The sequence below is a fragment of the Bubalus kerabau genome, chromosome 22 (genome assembly GCF_029407905.1).
Source record: "Bubalus kerabau isolate K-KA32 ecotype Philippines breed swamp buffalo chromosome 22, PCC_UOA_SB_1v2, whole genome shotgun sequence".
NCBI lineage: Eukaryota > Metazoa > Chordata > Mammalia > Artiodactyla > Bovidae > Bubalus > Bubalus kerabau.
Window position 1 is genome coordinate 23,006,972 of NC_073645.1, and position 10,581 is coordinate 23,017,552.

At 40.9% G+C, this 10,581-nt stretch overlaps 1 long non-coding RNA gene across 1 annotated transcript; it reads left to right on the forward strand.

The window, feature by feature from the left end:
• Positions 1–151: 151 nt before the first annotated feature.
• On the forward strand, positions 152–3,333 carry LOC129636658 (uncharacterized). The gene is made up of 3 exons (XR_008707066.1): positions 152–870; positions 1,143–1,301; positions 2,750–3,333. It is a non-coding gene; the product is annotated as an uncharacterized LOC129636658 (long non-coding RNA).
• Positions 3,334–10,581: the final 7,248 nt, after the last annotated feature.

Sequence of the window (10,581 nt, forward strand, 5' to 3'; positions counted from 1 at the left end):
AATCAAAGAAAAGACTCTTATCTGAGGCCGGTAATGATGCAACCAATGCAACGTACGCTGGCTGGGGAGGGGCGGGGATAGAGCTGATTGACAGAGCATGCTCCTATCGCTGAGGCCGTTATTCCTTAGCCCTCCCGGGGCTGAGGGGAGGAGCCAAGCTGCGTAGCGAGGAGGTGGCCTCCTCGACCTTTAAGGGCCAAGAGGCCAGAGAGAGGTAGCTGACGGGAATTCTGGAGGACTGGCCTTCCAGTACCCGCGAAGCTGGTGTTCTCGTTGACAGGCCCGGGAGTACGCACATTCCTGACCCAGCCTGGCCCGGCTCGGTTGGCAGCTAAATCCGGCCTCTGCGCACGGGACGTGAGTCCTCGGCCAGGAAGTGCAGCTCTGGAGCCCTCGTGGACGACCTTGACCATCTCGATCGGCTGTTTTCCCCAGAGAGAAATATTAGTGGGCCACCTGCCTTGGTTTCAGACAGGGGGCCATCCTACTAATTGGAGAAGTGTCCAGGAATTCCTTTCTGCCACCCTTACAGTTTGAGACTTTTGCTCCCCTTCCCTTACGCGGCCTCCCCCTCCAGCTTTTCTCCCACGCGGGCACTCAACCACATCTTGCTGTCGTCAGCTTGCCGGTACTCAAACTGTGTCTTCTTTTAGTCAGGCTGTTCCTTCCTCCCCAGCCCCTGTCTTCACCTGTTGACCTTCAAGATCCAGAGCATAAAGCTTTGCTTTAACCCTCACTCTGCTTAAAGTCCGTCTCTCTTTCCTATGCTTCTGTATCTTGGCAATATTTTAGAAAACGCCCAGTTAAGAACCCAGCTCTGGAGGCAGACTACTTAGGTTTAGAGTCTAGCCCTACCACTTACCAACTCAGGTAAGTCTAGGCAAGTTATTTAACCTCTCGGGTCCTGCTCAGTAAATGGAGACAATAGTACTTTCCTTAAGAGTTGTGGGGATTATATGAGTTAATAAATATCAAGTGTTTAGTTGCACATAGTAAGCACTCACTAAATGTTGGCTATTATCATCATTGCACATCTGCACACCCTTGGCTAGAGATCTTAGTCTGTATTAGTCTCCCTTAATTTCTTGCACTTAGTAAGTATTCAATAAATGGTGGAAGAGCCTGTTCTTTTGGTTTTTCAGAAAAAAACGCAATACTTCAGCCTCGCTTCATTGGATAATATGACAAATCTCAAAATGAATCTTTCATTCAGAGTAACAAAGCCAGAAGACCTTTGTGCAACAGCTGCCAACCTTTGTATCATTTGCTCTTTTTCAGAAATTTAACCTCTAGTTTTAAAGGTAACTGTCCACAGTGTTTCATTGACAGCACTTTCCTTTAAAATTGCAAGTTCAACACTGAAGGTGAAATGACAATGAACTTTACGTGCTTCCCTAAGCAGAGGCAAAGGGCAACTGCTGAGTGGGATGTTCTATAGCCCAGCCTTCCCAAAGTTTGATTTAAAAGTATGGTCTTCACAGCACTGGCCGAAAATATCATGGTCACTACTTACGTCATTCACTGAGGGGAAAACAACCCTAGGTTACCTCAACATTATCAACTTAGCTAAGTCCAAATAAATATTGATTGGCAACCTAAACAACCCCATAATCAAATCAGTGCTGATAAGGGTAAAGTACCTTAAGCAGTTTTTCTTCATGTCTTCATAATATCTGTTCTGAGTTTTAGAAAGGGACAGTTACTGGGTGTTAGGGGAGGACATTATGTATTATATGGGATCCAAGTCTCAAGCTTTTTTCCTCGTGAATATGTTTCTTGGAGATTAAGTTCAGTACTCGTGCAGGCTGCCCCTCTAACCAAACTCCGTGTATTGAAGTAAACAAAATGCTTTCCAGGCCATCGCTAATTTTAACACTTAGAATGGATTTAAGACTGCCTCCCCGCCAATGGATAATTCAAAGGATTCTTGAGAGGCAAGCATTGCCCAGACAAATAGGCAGCCAGGGAAAAGAGTCCAGGGAAAGGGCAGTGAGGGTCAGAAGGAAGACTGGCAGGTATTTCCCCTGCCTCCTGACTTCATTAGGATTATCTGTTCAAGGGACTGTCTGTACCTACCATCTCCCTTCTGCCTTTTTCTTTTTTTTTTCTTCAAAAGAATTGAAAGGGAAGAGGTGGGAACCATACAGCAACAACTTGATCAGGAATGAATCCCTTTAACAATATACTCGCTTGGAAATCTGAAGCCTTCAGGGCTAGACAGCACTGCCCCGTAGTGTAAGAGGCAAGCCAGGGCAGCAGTGGGCACTGCATGGACCTCTAAGTAAATCTACACCTGCTTATTGCAGTCAATCTTGCTCCTGATACCCAGATCTACACTTAGCAAGAAGTCAAGGGACAGAGGAGTTTATCACACTTTGCACTCAAGCACAAAAGCACTTTGGAATGATTGTGTTTGGGGGTATGCTGTCATAAAGGGTAGGATATTTAGAATCTAAGTTGTGTGCTAAACAATAAAAATCAAAGCTGTAAGAAGAGATCTGTTCAGTAGTCACCATGTGGCTAAATTGTGGCCGAGAAGGTAAGTGTAGAGGCCCTAGGCTGATGCTGTCCTCCTTCTGTATTGAGATTACGCTTGCTAAGGAAAGTGAGCGCTTATCAACCACTCTCTTCAACTTAACTCGTTTGTTTCCTGGGTGTGTCTTGGTGGAACCATCTCCTTGCATCTCTCCCCTCACTTCTCTCCTCTCTCATACACTTTTTAAAGTATTTATTTATTTGGCTGCGCCAGGTTGTAGCTGCAGCACACGGGATCTTCAGTGGCATTTGAACTCTGCATCGCAGCACATGGGATCTAGTTCCCTGACCAGGGATCAGACTGAGCCCCCTGCATTGGAAGCTTGGAGTCCTAGCCACTGGACCACCAGAGAAGTCGCTCCCTCCCTATGTATGACTTCTCTTCCCACCTGCACACATGGATTAGACCAAGTGAAGGTCTCTTGCTGTTTCCTGTTTCATAGAAGGGTGTGTCTAGTGAGGCCTGGGGTGGACAATGTCTAACATTAGTTCCTAAACTAGGCACCTACATGGGCAGAACTTTTTAAAAACCACTGAGGCCTTTGTATAACAGAGATTTCAACAAGACTGAGAAGTATGGCTGGGCTTTATCTACTTGTTAATGTAACTAAGTTCTTGAGCACCATTTAAAAATTGTTGCATTATATAATTTTTGTATGTTACTTAAAGGAGCAGTGTAGTATAATGGTTAAAAGCATGGCCTCTGGGACTAGATTTCCCCTGTATACCTCAGTTCCCTTACCTGTGACACAGAGATAATAATAATTCTACCACATGGGATTGCTGTGAGGATTAAATGATTTAATGTTATTAAACGATTGACTCTAAAATGCTTAAAATTGTACTGGACACTTAGTAAGATCACCTTGCTGCTGCTACTGCTAAGTTGCTTCAGTCGTGTCCAACTCTGTGCGACCCCATAGACGGCAGCCCACCAGGCTCCCTCGTCCCTGGGATTCTCCAGGCAAGAGCACTGGAGTGGGTTGCCATTTCCTTCTCCAATGCGTGAAAGTGAAGTCGCTCAATCGTGTCCTACTCCCAGCGACCCCATGGACTGCAGCCCACCAGGCTCCTCCATCCATGGGATTTTCCAGGCAAGAGTACTGGAGTGGGGTGCCATTAGCAGAAAGCTAATGACAATACTCCAAATGAAAGGAGACCAAAAGATCACAGACCTTAAAGTCAGAATTAAATTTCCTCCCTTTGCACTGTTTCTCCCTAAATGCACCAAAACACAGCCTCTTACCTCTAGAGCAATGTCTTAAGCTTCCCCCCAACCCAAGTTGTAATATCCTTTTTTTGTTGTTAGATCATGTCCTAAAGTCCTACGCTTTGGTACAAAATGAAGGTAGATAAAGAAATAATGATGGAAACAAATTCAATGTATTTTCCAAGAACACATTTCTTTTTTGTTTGTTTGTTGTTGTTGTTGTTCACATTTCTTTTAAACACCTCCTAAAGGGATAGTGTAAAAATTGTAATAGATTGTCTTCCTCTATCCCACATGGCTGGGTTGTGGTGTGGGGTGGCAGGCGGATATCAAAGTGTATTGTGAACATTTCAACATCCTGCAGTAGAGGGCAGCATGGCCCTTATTTTGCAAAATGTTGAGCACTCGTGAGAAAGAAAATGAAAAGCAAAGCTCTTGACCGCTGTGCGTGTGTTTGTAGTAGTGCTCAGTCACTCAGTCGTGTTTGCCTGTTTGCAACCCCATGGACTATAGCCCGCTAGGCTCCTCTGTCCGTGAGATTCTCCAGGCAAGAATACTAGAGTGAGTTGCCATTTCCTCCTCCAGGGAATCCTCGGGACCCAGGGATCATACCTGCAGCCCCTGCAGCTCCTGCATTAGCAGGCAGATTCTTTACCACTGAGCTACTTTTACCTAATACTTAAAAAAACAAAAACAAAATATTAGAGTATTTCTCTTGTTTAGGTGATTATGTAGAAAGAATGTCAGAGCCTGTATTGCCCTGAAGTAATTGGTGAAAACACAGGTTTTAGGATATGGGTTCTGTTCAGGATATGGGTTGTGTCTGGCAAAGATAAACAGTAGCTTGACCCTGGGCAATCAGATAGGGTTATTGTATGAAAAGACCTAAGGCTCTGCACTTTCTGGGTAGAAGTCAGTTCTCTGAACCAGCAGGATGTGGTTTAAGAAAATGTGTGTAACTCATGTGGTCTTAGCCCTGAGAACTGCTTTTAAATTAGAATTCACTGACTTTATTCTGTTACCTGTGTTAGTTTTCCTTTCTGTCACACCTGGGTCAGATCAGAATGATTTTAACTGTACTGCATGTATTATTACTTTAAAGAATGATGTCAGGCGTGATGGGTAAGGAATGTCTGTCATGGACTGCAGTTGGCCAAACGGCTGTGTATATACAGCAGTGAGACTGCAGACTTGCATGTTAGTCCTCATTCAATTGCAGTTTGATTTGAGTTTCTCTATACAGTAAATAGTAAGAAAAAAAAAGATTCCTTACTTTATATTAAAAGTTACTTGAGGGACTTCCCTGGTGGTCCAGTGGTTGACTCCGAGCTTCCAATGCAAGGGACCCAGGTTTGATCCCTGGTAGCAGAATTAAGACACCGTATGCTGTGTAGCATAACCAATAAATAAATAAAAATTACTTTATATTCTTTGGCATGATGACAGTGAGGAGAGAATAATCATAATTCTAACAAATACATAACCACAGTGTCCCTAGCACATTTGTATTCTGCTCTAACCTTCAAAACTTTCAGGCAATAAATCTTCAGTGCCAGCTTAAAAAAAAGCCCACTAGGAGTAAGAACTGGAAAACACTGGATCTAGTTCCCAGCTCTGCCATGTGAACTCGGAAAAATTACAACCTCTGAGCCTTTGTTTCCTCATCTGTTAAATGGAGATAATGCCTCCTAGATCTGGTAAAAGGGTCAATTTGGAAAATATATGTTAAAGTGTATTGAAAGCTGTTTAAGTATCTAACATTTCTATCACTGTAGTCAGATTTCTGCTTTTTTAAAACTCCTATAAGAATTTGTGTCTCTTCTCATTTGGTATCATTACACTGCCTGAGACTGTACATTTTCATGCATACTCAACTATTTTCTCCAACTTGATTGCTTGTTAGTTCCCTGAGGACTGAAATCACCAATTATATTTCCCGGTATCTTCCACCACCACAAGATATTTGATACATAATAGGTACTCAAATACTAGTTGATTGATTAAAAACATACACTATAATGCAGAATTAACTCTTTAATTATGGTAAAAAAAAATAACGTGCAACTAACCATCTTAACCATTTTAAAATGTATAATACAGTCGATTTAGCTACATGCACACTGTGTGCAGCAGATCTCTATGACTTTTTCACCCAGAATTAATTCTTAATAACCATCTTCCACATCACCTGCTTTCCAAAGCACGTCTTTGTTGATTGGGCAAAAACAGGAAAAAAATATAGGACTTTCACTATGTGGATAGGGATGTGAAGAACAAAGTAATCAAAAGACTTCTACTCTGTTTTAAACTCTCATTCCCCTCATAGAGGTTCTGCCCTGGTCTCTCCCCAGCCATTTTCTGTAGACATGGGAATATATGCAAGAAACAGGAGGCGCCTCTATAAAATGCTTTCACAAGTCATTTATGTCTAGCACATAATTAAACATTTATATGAAGGAAACTTACCACGTTAAAACAAACTCGCTTTATTATTATTTGATTTTCAAAATATGTGACTTCTGCTAATGACTGAAAACTAAGTACTATTGTTAATCATTATTGCTATCACAGCAGCAGTTTTTTGAGATTTAAATATTTTAAACTACAAACAAAATAGTGAAGATAGTGGAGATTTTTGAAAGAGTACTGGGGTGGAATAGACTCTCCCAATCATGACATAATCTCAGAAGCCCTAAAGAAAAAATTGATGATAGATACCATAAATTAAAATATGATGACTTGGAAAAAATACTTGCAGCCTGCTTATCAGTCACATCTGTTAGATACTCAGAGCTTCATTGTATCAGTATAAAAATGAATTGAGGATATAGAGAAATCAATCAGGAATCAATACAAATAGCCAATAAATGGACCAAAAATCATTCTCATTATAAAACTGAAACCACACCAATTTATCCATTATTGCCTATGAGACTGACAAAAATATTTATAAATATTGTTAAATCATGTTGAGAGTGTAGGGGTGTAGGCACTTTCGTGCACTATTGGTGAGAGTGTCAATAGATAAAAGCCTCTTCTTAGAAGGCATTTTGGCAATATCAGTCAAAATTAAAATGAATATACCATTTCACCAAGCAATTTCTCCTCTTAGGAATCTATCCTAAAGACTTCTGCATAAGTTTACAAAGATAGATAGGCATAGAGATATACAACTATGCATTACAGCATTGCTTCAATAGAAAAATGACATACTTTCCAACAAATATATTGTTTTATAACCTAAAAAAATCAAGTTTTTGTTGAAAAATAACAGATTTGAAAGTTATTTCACAAGAATACAAAATTAAGACAGTCTCTAACAATGATAATTAAGTAGAACAGACACGCGAAAAAAATAGTTCTACAAAGCTCTAGGAATGTAGTAATTTAAAACTTCAGAAGTTATAAGAATGTTTTAATAGAGATTAGTGAGATACACTACAATTTAGAGCTGATCTGGAAATTGAGGGCGCTATTGAAAATCATTTGTTAGTAAAATAATAATTTTTAAAAACATAAATCCCAAGATGCTATGCCTCAGGACCGAAAACAGCCCCTGACATCTAGTGGACACTCAGTAAGTACTGGCTGAAGGAATGAGGAAGGATGATGTCGCCGTCAGAATTGTCATAAAAACTGACGCAAAACTGCTACAGATTAGTGCTTGATATATCGCAAGTGTTCAGTAGATACTAGTTCACAACTTTCCCGGGAGCCTGTTGGTGCTTGATACCTGCTTGGCACATTACAGGAGTTTGTTTATTTAAAACCATGTGCATAGTGCTTACAGGCTTCCCAAGTTGCTCAATGGGTAAAGAATCCACCTGCAATGCAGGAGATGCAGGTTTGATCCCTGAGTCAGGAAAATTTCTCTGAGAAAGAAAATGGCAACCTACTCCAGTATTTTTGCCTGGAGAATCCTGTGGACAGAGGAGTTGGTGAGCTACAGTCCATGAGGTTGCAAAGAGACACTGCTGAGCAACTGAGCACACCTGCACATATTGCTTATTATACTCCAGGTACTGTCCTAAGAGCTCAATAAAAACTAGTTCATTTAAATTACAAAAACAATTGAAGTAGGTGGTCTTATTATTCCATATAACGGATGAACAAATTGAGGCAAAAAGCACTAGAACAATTTGCCAAAAGAGGGACATCCATACAACGGTGAGATAAGAAAGCCTTCCTCAGTGATCAATGCAAAGAAATAGAGGGAAACATGGGAAAGACTTGAAATCTCTTCAATAAAATTAGAGATACCAAGGGAACACTTCATGCAAAGATGGGCACAATAAAGGACAGAAATGCTATGGAGCTAACAGAAGCAGAAGATATTAAGAAGAGGTGGGAAGAATACACAGAAGAACTATACAAAAAAGATCTTCATGACCCAGATAATCACGATGGTGTGATCACTCTCCTAGAGCCAGACATCCTGGAATGTGAAGTCCAGTGGGGCCTTTCTAGCGTCACTACGAACAAAGCTAGTGAAGGTGATGGAATTCCAGTTGTGCTATTTCAAATCCTGAAAGATGATGCTGTGAAAGTGCTGCACTCAATATGCCAGCAAATTTGGAAAACTCAGCAGTGGCCACAGGACTGGAAAAGGTCAGTTTTCATTCCAATCCCAAGGAAAGGCAATGCCAAAGAATGCTCAAAGTACCGCACAATTGCACTCATCTCACACGCTAGTAAAGGAATGCTCAAAATTCTCCAAGCCAGGCTTTGGCAATACGTGAACTGTGAACTTCCAGATGTTCCAGCCGGTTTTAGAAAAGGCAGAGGAACCACAGATCAAATTGCCAACATCTGTTGGATCATAGAAAAAGCAAGAGACTTCCAGAAAAACATCTACTTCTGCTTTAATGACTATGCCAAAGCCTTTGACTGTGTGGATCACCACAAACTGTGGAAAATTCTTAAAGAGATGGGAATACCAGACCACCTGACCTGCCTTTTGAGAAATCTGTATGCAGGTCAGGAAGCAACAGTTAGAACTGGACATGAAACAATGGACTGATTTCAAATTGGGAAAGGAGTATGTCAAGGCTGTATATTGTCACCCTTCTTATTTAACTTATATGCAGAGTACATCATGCAAAATTCTGGGCTGGATGAAGCACAAGCTAGAATCAAGATTGCAAGGAGAAATATTAATAACCTCAGATATGCAGATGATACCACCCTTATGGCAGAAAGTGAAGAACTAAAGAGCCTCTTGATGAAAGTGAAAGAGGAGAGTGAAAAAGTTGGCTTAAAACTCAACATTCAGAAAACTAAAATCATAGCATATGGTCCCATCACTTCATGGGAAATAGATGGGGAAACAGTGGAAACTGTCAGAGTTTATTTTTGGGGGCTCCAAAATCACTGCAGATGGTGACTGCAGCCATGAAATTAAAAGATGCTTACTCCTTGGAAGAAAAGTAATGACCAACCTAGACAGCATATTAAAAAGCAGAGACACTACTTTGCCAACAAAGGTCCATCTAGTCAAAGCTATGGTTTTTCCAGTAGTCATGTATGGATGTGAGAGTTGGACTATAAAGAAAGCTGAGCACCAAAGAACTGATGCTTTTGAACTGTGGTTTTGGAGAAGACTCTTGAGAGTTCTTGGGACTGTAAAGAGATCCAACCAGCCCATCCTAAAGGAAATCAATCCTGAATATTCATTGGCAGGACTGATTCTGAAGCTGAAACTCCAGTACTTTGGCCACCTGATGCAAAGAACTGACTCATTGGAAAAGACCCTGATACTGGGAAAGATTGAAGGCAGGAGGAGAAGGGGACGACAGAGGATGAGATGGTTGGATGGTGTCACTGACTCAATGGACATGAGTGTGAGTAAACTCCGGGAGTTGGTGATGGACAGGGAGGCCTGGTGTGCTGCAGTCCATGGGGTTGCAGAGAATCAGACACAACTGAGTGACTGAACTGAACTGAACTGATACCATGGTGGGGATAGGAATGTAGGTAGTCTATCTTCAGGGTCCCTGCTCCACTCTGCCATGTGGCCTCTGGTTCAAAAAATTTTCTTGAATGAGAGGGTGAATGAGATGCTCTGATATGAGATATCATATTATGCTTTTATTCCAGGGAGCAAAGAATATTTTATGTTAATGCATACCAAATATTAATCTGATAATTTCTCCTTAAGTTAAATTGTATTTTTAAAAAAACATTTTAAATGTATTACTGGTTCATTAATTGTGTTTAAAAAGACCACAGGAAGTCCTTATTCTGTAATGAAGTCCCTGTATTTGCTTTCTGACATCATATTAATTTCCATACAAGAGTTCCAAGTTCTGAACAGAAAAATATTGTGCTCTAGACATGGAAGAGGCATAGGAGTTACAAAGAATGGCATAACAATGTCAAAATTATTTGAAAGGGGTACGCTATGTTTCAATCTTCCACATGACTGAAGGAATGGGTCTCCAACTTTTCGAATCAGGAATCTTTCTTCCGAAGCTAAGCTTTGTCAACTAAAAAACCATTCACAACCTAAAAGTCAAGTGTTACGTTTCATTCGGTGGGAATGTTTAGGACTTCAAGCCAGGGAGGTAGCAACCCTCTAGGAACCCTGAGAAAACTGCTCCAAGGAGGTGAGCAGGGAGCTAGGATATATAGGAGTTTCACAAAAAGGGCAGGTAGTAGGAACAAAAGATTACTGTTAATTAAAGAAAATTACTAATAGAAATTGCAAGTTAAGGAATCTAGCGCTTTTCTATATAGGAAGATGCAAGAGTTTGGGCTCATTGAAATCATTCCTTTGATATGTACTCAGCTATCTGGGGCCAATATACTGTGTTTTCACATCCTGAGTTTTCGCAGAG